Here is an 11,536-nt window from a genome sequence, read left to right as displayed (position 1 = left end):
TACAAAAATTCTCATCAAAATATTAGGAAATCGAATCCAACAACACATAAAAATAATTATACACCATGACCAAGTGGGGTTTATACCAGGAATGCAAGGGTGGAATAAACAAGAAAATCAGTTAACGTAATATAGCCCATTGACAAATCAAAAGGGAAACATCACATTATCTCGATTGATTCTGAAAAAGCATTACACAAAATTCAACATTCTTTTCTGATAAAAACACTTCAAAAGGTAGGAATCAAAGTTAACTTCCTCGATATAATAAAGGCATATACGAAAAACCCACAGCCACCATCGTATACAATAGTGAGAGACTGAACGCTTTCCCCTAAGATTGGGAAAAAGACAGCAATGTCCTCTGTCACCACTATTATTCAACATTGTACTAGAAGTTCTAGCTAGAGCAATCAGGCAAGAAAAAGAAATAAAATGCATGCAAATTGGAAAAGAAGAAGTAAAACTTTCATTATTTGCAAATGACATGATATCATACTTGGAAAAACCTGAGAAATCTACTGCAAAGTTACATCACCTAATAAATTTAGCAAGGTGGCGGTGTGATGGTTTAGGTTCTGGTGTTAATATGGCCAAGTGATTACACCTAGTTGTCTGGTCAGGTAAGAACTGGCTGACCATTGCTGCAAGGATATTTCATGGCTGGTATATAAACCAGAAGGCTGGTGTATTCAATCATCAGTCAGTCGATTGCATCTGTGGCTGATTACATCTGAGATCAACTAAGGCATGTCTCCCACAATGTGATAATCCAATCAGTTAAAGGCTTTTAAGGGAGAAACTCTTTTGCTGTTTCTTCAGCCAGCAAACTTCACTGTGAAGTTCATTCAGATCGTTCATTGGAGGTGCCAGTTTCACAGCCTGCCCTATAGATTTTGGACACTTCCATTCCCACAGTTGCATGAGACACCTTTATAAATCTCATATTTACAGCTCTATCCTGTTGGTTATGTTTCTCTAGAGAACCCTAACTCAGGTGGGATATAAAATTAATTCACAAAAATCAGAAATGTTTCTATGCACAAGCAATGACCTGAGGATTTAATTAAGGAAACAATTTCATTCAAAATGGCAATTAAAAGAATAAAGTATCTAGGAATGATTTTAACTAGGGATGAAGGGGCTTGTACATGAAAACTACAGAACATTGGTAAATGAAATCAAAGATCTAAATAAGTGGAAAGACATTCCCTGCTCATGGATAGGAAGGTTAAATGTACTGAAGATGTTATTTCTACCCAAACTGATCTACAGATTCAATGCAGTACCAATCAAAACTCCAACAATCTACTTTGAAGATTTGGAAAAGCTATTTAAAAAAATTGATCTGGAAGGGAAAGAGATCCTGAATAGCTAAAACATATTAAAAAGAAGAACAAAGTGGGAGGATTAACACTTCCTGATTTTACACCTTATTATAAAGCCACAGTGAGAGAACATCATGGTACTGGCACAAAGATAGAATTATTGACCAATGGAATCCAATCAAGAATGCAGAAATGGTCAACTGATCTTTGATGAAGTTTCCAAATCCACTGAACTGGGACATAATAGTCTTTTCAATAAATGCATGGGAATACTGGATGTCAATAGCCAAAACAATGAAGGAGGATGCTTTCCTTATACACTATACAAAAATTAACCCAAAGTGGATCAAACACCTAAATATAAGAACCAGACCATAAAATTTCTAGAAAAAATACAAGGAAACATGTTCAAGACCTAGTAATAGGAGGTAGCTTCCTAAACTTTACACCCAAATCACAAGCAGCAAAAGAAAAGATAGATAAATGGGAGCTCCTCAAAATCAAATGCTTTTGCACCTCCAAAGACTTTGTCAAAAGGGTGACTAGGTAGCCAACTCAATGGGAGAACATATTTGGAAATCACATATTAGATAAAGGTTTGATATCCTGTATACATAAAGAAATTGTGCAGCTCAACAACAAAAGAATAAGCAACCCAATTATAAATGGGCTAAAGATTTGAATAGTCATTTTTCTGAAGAGCAAATACAGATAGCTAAAAGCTCATGAAGAGATGCTCATTTTCATTCACTATAATGGAAATGCAGGTCAAGACTACAATGAGATACCACCTCACACCTATGAGAATAGCTGCTATTAAACAACCAGGAAACTACAAATGTTGGAGAGAATGTGGGGAAACAGGGACGCTTTTGCACTGTTTGTGGGAATGTACAATAGTGCAGCTGCTATGGAAGACTCTGGTGGTTTCTTGGGAAACTAAAAATCAAGCTGCCCTATGACTCAGCAATAGCACTACTTGGTATATACCCAGAAGAGCTGAAAGCAATGACACAAGCAGACATTTGCAGCCTGATGTTCATTACAGCATTATTCACAATTGCCAAAAGATGGAAACAATCCAAGTGTCCATAAACAGATGAATGGATTTACAAAATGTGATATATATATATATATATACACAATGGAATATTATACAACAGTTAGGTGAAATGATGTCCTGAAGCACATAAGATGCATGAGCCTTGAAGACATAATGTTGAGTGAAATAAACCAGATAAAAGGATAGATACTATATGATTCTACTTTTGTGACCATGGTAAAGGTAAAATCAGAGGCTTATAATACAGAATATAGGGGATCTAGAGATACATGGAGGCTAGAGATGAGTGAACAGTTATCTAAAGCGTTTGAACTTAAATGTAAGGAAGTATATAGAAGTGAAGGCAGTTCACTAGTGGGTCTATAAGTAATATTACCATATTGAAGGTGAACATGATTGAAAGGCGTTGTATCAACCCATGTGTCCCACTGATTAACACTACAAATATAATTAAGTTCTTGAATGAGCTACTGCAAAGCTATGAATCTAGTACAAAGAATAAATAATATTGGGGTATAGCGGAAAATTACTATTGCATGTTGTGGGCTATTTTTAACGGGGAAATACCAACAGTAGCACAACAATATCATGGGTAAATAATGGGGGAGGGACAAGAGCTAAGGGGAGGTTTGGATTTTCTGTTTGATGAGGGTGTGTTTATTGTTCATCTCTCTCTCGGGAACAATGAAAATATCCAAAATTCAGAATGTTGATGGACTGTTGATTTTGGACATCATACACACCCAATGGGTGGAGGTGGCTGAAGGATGCACTGATTGCGAAGTAGATTGGTGAATGATGGTGTATACATATGATTGGATATTGTGCTGCTATAAGAAGCAACAAAATGTGAGGCATGCAACATTGTGAATGAACCCATGGGACATATGGTGAGGGAAAATAAGTCAGAAGCAAAAGAGCAAGTATTTTATGGTCTCATTTAGACAATACTTATAGGGAAACCGGGGCCTAAATTGTAAGTTCTTATTGTAATCACATGTAGTACAGACCAGTACTATTATTTCTGGATTTTGAAAGGCTGTTTTCTATATGCATAATTTGGAATTTATTGATGAGATGAAGCTGATCAGGTTAGGATTAAGGTAATTCAGAATACTGGGGTAAGGAAGACATTGTATTTTAGAACTTCACCAACTTAATGAGACCAAAGGAAGAAAGATTTATTTTGTCCTGTATTTTCTGTAGCACATAATCTAAATCAACCTGTCTGGATAGATCATTTAAATAGACCAAACATAGGGAACCCAGAATAAGAATGAGGGCCTTTAATCCTTTATAGTTTAATGTAATGTCTGGATACATCCCAGAGTAGATTAAACAGGTAATCAAAAAGTATTGGCAAAGCCCCTTAAGGGATGAGGGAAAAAATATAGAACTATTAAACTTTACCATCAGGGAAATTCTGATACTGTATCAAACATTAGGGACACCCAAGTCAATAGACCAAGCCCTTGATCTTGAGACTTGCTCTTGTGAAGCTCATGTATGTAGTGGAGAAGCTTAGCCTACCTATAGGTATGCCTAACAGTTACTTCTGGAGGACCTCTTTTGTTGCTCAGATGTCACATTATTTTATTATATTAATATTAAATATTATATTAATATTTCTTTTAATCTTGGAGCAGCCAGTAGTAAAAGCCTAAAAATATGGAATTGTAATGCATACCAAACTCTGAAATCTGTTCTACAATTAATTGTCGTAATGTGCTTTGAAATTTATTGCTTTTTTGTTTAGATGTTATTTTTCACAAAAAAGAAAAAAAGTCTATTTTGATGATACATGCTATATGATGATATTGTGAACCACTGATCATACACCTTAGATGATTACATGGTATATGAATATATAATATATATCAATAAAAATAAAAGGGCATTATTGGGACATATGAAAAAGTGAATATAGACTGTAATTTAACATTTATCAATGTTAAATTTCTTTAACTTAGAAATTACACATAAGGTGGTTACATAAGTGAATGTCCTTCCACTTAGGAGATGTACATTGTCATGCTGAGTGTTCAGAAAGTAGATTGGTAGATAGATGGACAGAGTTGGATAAATGGATAGATGGCTAGATAGATGAATATTGTAAAATGTTGAATTTGGTGGATCTGGGTATCTGGGGGTGTAAAATTATGTTGGAATTCTCTTTATGGGGTTTGTGTTATTTTTGTAATTGTCTTACTGTTTGAAGTGTTTTGAAATTAAATTTTAAAAATTACACTGGAATTGAGAATTTAATTTATTCCACATAAGCTTTTAGTAAAACTGAAGAGCTACTTAAAACAATGTGACTGTTTAGGTTGCCAGGTCTCTTAAAAGAACAGATTCAAAAACTTACCTTCCTTCTTTGAAATTGAGAACAGGATGGGCTCTGTGAGTTAGAGAATTCTAAACTGGCACAGTACACCATGGTCACCACACGTGCCTATGGAACACTTGAAATGCAGCTAATGATGTGGTGTAAGATAAAATACACAGTTTCAGAGGTGGGGTGGGGAGTTAGGGGGTGGTGTGGTGTGAATGGGCTGAGAATCAAACCTGGGTTTCCCATATGGAAGGTAAGCATTCTACCACTGAACCACCTGTGCACGCTGTACATATGAAAGGTTTGAAAATATATGAACAAAAGGAAGTTAAAATGTCTCAATAATTTTTATTGTTGAAATAACATTTGAATATATGGGTTAAGTAAAGTATATTATAACTAATTTCATCTTTGCCTTCTTTTTAAAGTGGCCGGTAGGAAATTTTTAATTACATATATGGCTCACATTATATTTCTTTCAGATGGCACTGCTACAGTAGCTCTCCTAGAAAGTGTGGAAAATCTTTTAAATCACTGAGGCATTGTGTTTAGTCCAAAGGAATGGTGTTTTCCCCTTTGATTAACAGGAAAACTAATCCCTTTTGACAAAAAACTGGATACTGCAAAGGAGCACAAGGGAAATCTTTTGGGTGATGGAAATGTCTATCATATAATTGCGGTGGTTGTTACCCAACTATATACCTTTTTAAAATCTATAAGTGCATTTTTATTGTATATAAATCATAACTCAAAGAAAATTGATCTTTAAAGGTGGAAAAAGAACTCAAAGCATTCTAGCAGTACAGTATTGCCACCTTGTATATATGAAAATTTCTGATCACAGATGCTAATGCTATATAACAGCATTTCCTTTTTTTTTTTTTTTTGGCATGGGCAGGCACTGGGAATTGAACCTGGGTCTCTGGAATGGCAGGGGGGAATTTTGCCACTGTGATACCCAACAGCATTTCTTTTTACCTGTATTTTGTAATACTCAGTAACTCAACAAAAAGATTTCCATACTCAAAATATTTTATCAAAAAAAAAAAGACAGTAAAATGGTTTGTTTACTGAATAACTCCTTTTGGATCCCATCCTTTACTCATGAGAAGCATGAATCTCTAAGAGGGGAACCTAATATGCTATGTTTCTCAATTTTTTTTTAATTTTTTTATTAATCAAAAAAAAGAAAAGAAATTAACGCAACATTTAGAAATCATTCCATTCTACAAATGCACTCAGTAATTCTTAGTATCATCACATAGATGTATGATCATCATTTCTTAGTACATTTGCATTGCTTTAGGAAAAGAACTAGCAAAACAGCAGAAAAAGATATAGAATGTTAATATAGAGAAGAGAATTAAAATAATAATACTAATAAAATACATATATATATATAAAAAGGAAAAAGAAAAAAACAAAAACAAAAGATACAAACACACAAACAAACAAAAAACCATATTTCAGGTGCAGCTTCATTCAGTGTTCCAACCTAGTTACATTACACCTAGGTATTATTGTGCTGTCCATTTTTGAGTTTTTGTATCTAGTCCTGTTGCACAGTCTGTATCCCTTCAGCTCCAGTTACCCATTATCTTACCCTGTTTCTAACTCCTGCTGGTCTCTGTTACCAATGATATATTCCAAGCTGATTCTCGAATGTCGGTTCACATCAGTGGGACCTTACAGTATTTGTCCTTTAGTTTTGGGCTAGACTCACTCAGCATAATGTTCTCTAGGTCCATCCATGTTACTACATGCTTCATAAGTTTAGTCTGTCTTAAAAAAAAGCTGCATAATATTCCATCCTAGGTATACGCCACAATTTGTTTAGCCACTCGTCTGTTGATGAATATTTTGGCTGTTTCCATCTCTTTGCAATTGTAGATAATGCTGCTATAAACACTGGTGTGCAAATGTCCGTCTGTGTCTTTGCCCTTAAGTCCTTTGAGTAGATACCTAGCAGTGGTATTGCTGGGTCGTAATCCATTCTGCCATTCTACGTCTTTTGATTGGGAAATTCAGTCCATTAAATTTTAGTATTATTACTGTTTGGATAATATTTTCCTCTACCATTTTGGCTTTTGTATTATATATATCATATCTGATTTTCCTTCTTTCTACACTTTACTCCACACCTCTCTTTTCTGTCTTTTCATATCTGACTTTAGTGCTCCCTTTAGTATTTCTTGCAGAGCTGGTCTCTTGGTCACAAATTCTCTCAGTGACTTTTTGTCTATAAATGTTTTAATTTCTCCTTCATTTTTGAAGGACAATTTTGCTGGATATAGGAGTCTTGGTTGGCAGTTTTTCTCTTTTAGTAATTTAAATATATCATCCCACTGTCTTCTAACTTCCATGGTTTCTGCTGAGAAATCTACACATAGTCTTATTGGGTTTCCCTTGTATGTGACAGATTGTTTTTCTCTTGCTGCTTTCAAGATCCTCTCTTTCTCTTTGACCTCTGACATTCTAACTAGTAAGTGTCTTGGAGAACGCCTATTTGGGTCTATTCTCTTTGGGGTGCGCTGCACTTCTTGGATCTGCAAATTTAGGTCTTTATAAGAGTTGGGAAATTTTCAGTGATAATTTCTTCCATTAGTTTTTCTCCTCCTTTTCCCTTCTCTTCTCCTTCTGGGATGCCCACAACACGTATATTTGTGCGCTTCATATTGTCATTCAGTTCCCTGATCCCCTGCTCAAGTTTTTCCATTCTTTTCCCTATAGTTTCTGTTTCTTTTTGGAATTCAGATGTTCCATCCTCCAGTTCACTAATTGTAGCTTCTGTCTCTTTAGATCTACCATTGTAGGTATCCACTGTTTTTTCCATTTTTTCTTCTTTGTCCTTCACTCCCATAAGTTCTGTGATTTGTTTTTTCAGATTTTCTATTTCTTCTTTTTGTTCAGCCCATGTCTTCTTCATGTCCTCCCTCAATTTATTGATTTGGTTTTTGAAGACTTCTTCCATTTCTGTTCGTATATTCAGCATTAGTTGTCTCAGCTCCTGTATCTCATTTGAACTATTGGTTTGTTCCTTTGACTGGGCCATATCTTCAATTTTCTGAGCGTCATCCATTATTTTCTGCTGGTGTCTGGGCATTTGATCAGATTTCCCTGGGTGTGGGACCCAGCTGGTTGAAAGGTTTTTCTGTGAAATCTCTGAGCTCTGTTTTTCTTTTCCTGCCCAGTAGGTGGCGCTCGTGGCGCTCGTCTGTCTGCACGGCAGTCGACCCGGGAAACCGCGCGTGAAGGCGGGGGTCGCTGGCCGCCGCGGCTTGGGAGAGTGCCGGTCCTAATTGCCCAGCTGGCCCGAAACGCCAAGCGTGACGGAAGGGCCCCGCTATCCAACGTTCCCAGTCAGACCGGGGAGCCACGTGCGTGGAGGGGACCCCTGTCGCCAACCGCCCCGGCCGGGAAAACGTGCGCCCCTCGAGTATCTCACCACAGCAGATTCTCCCTGCCTGTTCAGCTGTTCCAGAGTGGGGTACGCTGTCTTTTTGGTCTCTGTCGTGACTCCGGGAGCTGTTTCGTATTGTTTCTGTTTCTTTAGTTGCTTTTCTGGAGGAGGAACTAAGACCCGCGCGTCTTACTAAGCCGCCGTCTTCTCCGGAAGTGTTTCTCAATTTTATAATACCTAGGAACCATTTCCTGCAAGGCATGTTTCCATGTACCATATATTCTAATTAAATTAATCTCATCATTGGAGTTTCTCCATCAGTGCAGACTATCCCACTGCAATTATTTTTTTGTATGTTTGTAACCTCCAGCCTCGGCATGTAATTGTTAGATGGATTTTTGTGGAAGCAAATTGAATGTAATTCTTCCTAAATGCCTTTACTTTTTGATGTGATGTTCTTGTTTTTTTTTTTTTATCATTCCGTTCTTCATATATAATCAGTAATTCACAATATCATCACATGATTGCATATTCATCATCATGATCATGTCTTGGAACATCTCCATCTATAAAGAAAAAGAAATAAAGGAAAACAGAAAAAAAATTCATACATACCATATCCCTTATCCCTCCCTTTCATTGATCACTAGCATTTCAAACTAAATTTATTTTAACATTTGTTCCCCCTGTTATTTTTATTCCATATGTTCTACTCATCTGTTGACAAGGTAGATAAAAGGAGCATCAGACACAAGGTTTTAACAATCACACAGTCACACTGTGAAAACTATATCATTATACAATCATCATCAAGAAATATGGGTACTGGAACACAGCTCTACTCTTTCAGGCAGTTCCCTCCAGCCCCTCCATTACATCTTAAATAACAAGGTGATATCTACTTAATGCATAAGAATAACCTCCAGGATAACCTCTCCACTCTGATTAGAATCTCTCAGCCATTGACACTTTGTCTCATTTCACTCTTCCCCCTTTTGGTCAAGGTTTTCTCAACCCCTTGATGCTGAGTCTCAGCTCATTCCAGAGTTTTTCTCAATCCCTTGATGCTGAGTCTCAGCTCATTCTAGGATTTCTGTCCCACATTGCCAGGAAGGTCCACATCCCTGGGAGTCATGTCCCATGTAGACAGGGGGAGGATGATGAGTTTGCTTGCTGTGTTGGCTGGAGAGAGAGGCCACATCTGAGCAACAAAAGAGGTTCTCTTGGGGATGACTCTTAGGCCTAATTTTAAGTAGGCTTGACCTATCCTTTGTGGGGTTAAGTTTCATAGGAACAACCCCCAAGGCTGGGGGCTCAGTCTATAGCTTTGGTTGTCCACACTGTTTGTGAGAATTTCAAGAATTCAACTTGAGGAAGCTGAATTTTCCCCCGTTCTCATCATTCCCCAAAGGGGACTTTGCAAATACTTTTCCACTCACTGATCAAATCACTCTGGGTTTCATCGGGGCATCACTCTGTACAAACCAACAAAATCTCATGTCCTACCCAAGGTTCCATATATATATGGTGTTCAATTAAGCTGTCTTCATAAGTTATATTAGGAAATGCACTAGTCAAAATATAAATTTTATACTAAATAAGCATTTTTGCGCTAGTCTCACACATAGGTTGACATTTTACAATATCAACTACCATCTATTTTCAGCACCCTTCAGTAATGACATTCCATTGTTCTTCCTCATGCAAAAATATTTTTAAAATTTGTGCATTTAGTCACTATCATTATACACTCTAGGCATTCCTAGATTATACAATCTCAATCTTTATCGTCTTTCTTTCTGATTTCATTTGTGCCCCCAGCCCTCTTCCTTCTCTCATTCTCACATTCAGCGTCATTCAGTGTTTTTAACATAATTGTATTACAGTTAGGTAGTATTGTGCTGTCCATTTCTGAGTTTTTATATTCAGTCCTGTTGCACAATCTGTATTCCTTCGGCTCCAGTTACCCAATATCTTACCCTATTTTTATCTCCTGATGTTCTCTGTTGCCAACGAAATATTCCAAGTTTATTTACTAATGTCAGTTCATATCAGTGAGACCATGCAGTATTTGTCCTTTTGTTTTTGGCTAATCTCACTCAGCATAATGTCCTCAAGGTCCATCTATGGTGTTACATACTGCATAACTTTATTCTGTCTTACAGCTGCATAATATTCCATCGTATGTATATACACAGTTTGTTTAGCCACTTGTCCGTTGATGGACATTTTGGCTTTTTCCATGTCTTTGCAATTGTAAATAATGCTGCCATAAACATTGGTATGCAAATGTTTGTTTGTCTCCTTGCCGTTATGTCCTTTGAGTAGATACCTAGCAATGGTATTGCTGGGTCATATGGCAATTCTATATTCAGCTTTTTGGGGAACCGCCAAACTGCCTTCCACCACACCTGCACCATTTGACATTCCCACCAACAGTGTATAAGCGTGCTTCTTTCTCCACATCCTCTCCAGCACTTGTCATTTTCTGATTTGTTGATAATGTCCATTCTGGTGGGTGTGAGATGATATCTCATTGTGGTTTTGATTTGCATTTCTCTAATGGCCAGGGAAGTTGAGCATCTCTTCATGTGCCTTTTGGCCATTTGTATTTCCTCTTCTGAGAAGTGTCTGTTCAAATCTTTTACCCATTTGTAATTGGGTTGTCTGTCTTTTTGTTGTTGAGTTGAAAAATCTCTTTATAAATTCTGGATACTAGACCTTTATCTGATATGTCATTTCTAAATATTGTCTCCCATTGTGTAGGCTGTCTTTTTACTTTCTTGATGAAGTTCTTTGATGCATAAAAGTGTTTAATTTAGAGGAGTTCCCATTTCTTTCTTTCTTTCTTCAGTACTCTTGCTTTGAGTGTAAGGTCTATAAAACCACCTCCAAGTATAAGATTTATAAGATATTTCCCCACATTTTCTTCTAACAGTTTTATGGTCTGAGATCTAATGTTTATGTCTTCGATCCATTTTGAGTTAACTTTTGTATAGGGTGTGAGCTATGGGTCCTCTTTCATTATTTTGCATATGGATATTCAGTTCTCTAGGCACCATTTATTGAAGAGACTGTTCTGTCCCAGGTGAGCTGGCTTGACTGCCTTATCAAAGATCAATTGTCCATAGATGAGAGGGTCTATATCTGAACACTATTTGATTCCATTGGTCAATACATCTATCTTTATGCCAGTAGCATGCTGTTTTGACCACTGTAGCTTCATAATATGTCTTAAAGTCAGGTAGCGTGAGATGTCCAACTTCATTTTTTTCTCTTAGGATACTTTTAGCTATTCTGAGCACCCTGCTCTTCCAGATAAATTTGGTTACTGGTTTTTCTATTTCTGAAAAGTAAGTGGTTGGGATTTTGATTGGTATTGCATTGAATCTGTAAATCAATTTAGGTAGAAT

At 36.8% G+C, this 11,536-nt stretch overlaps 1 long non-coding RNA gene across 1 annotated transcript in view; it reads right to left on the bottom strand.

The window, feature by feature from the left end:
- Positions 1–8,345: 8,345 nt before the first annotated feature.
- The window catches only part of LOC143660096 (uncharacterized), a 55,041-nt gene continuing 51,850 nt past the window's right edge, over positions 8,346–11,536 (bottom strand). The window contains exon 3 of the long non-coding RNA XR_013163840.1: positions 8,346–8,689. This is a non-coding gene — a long non-coding RNA (uncharacterized LOC143660096). The remainder of the gene's footprint in view (positions 8,690–11,536) is intronic.

Source organism: Tamandua tetradactyla, chromosome 16, assembly GCF_023851605.1.
Source record: "Tamandua tetradactyla isolate mTamTet1 chromosome 16, mTamTet1.pri, whole genome shotgun sequence".
Taxonomy (NCBI): Eukaryota; Metazoa; Chordata; class Mammalia; order Pilosa; family Myrmecophagidae; genus Tamandua; species Tamandua tetradactyla.
The sequence above is the reverse complement of the archived record's forward strand: the minus strand, read 5'-3'. Positions and strand labels throughout refer to the sequence as shown.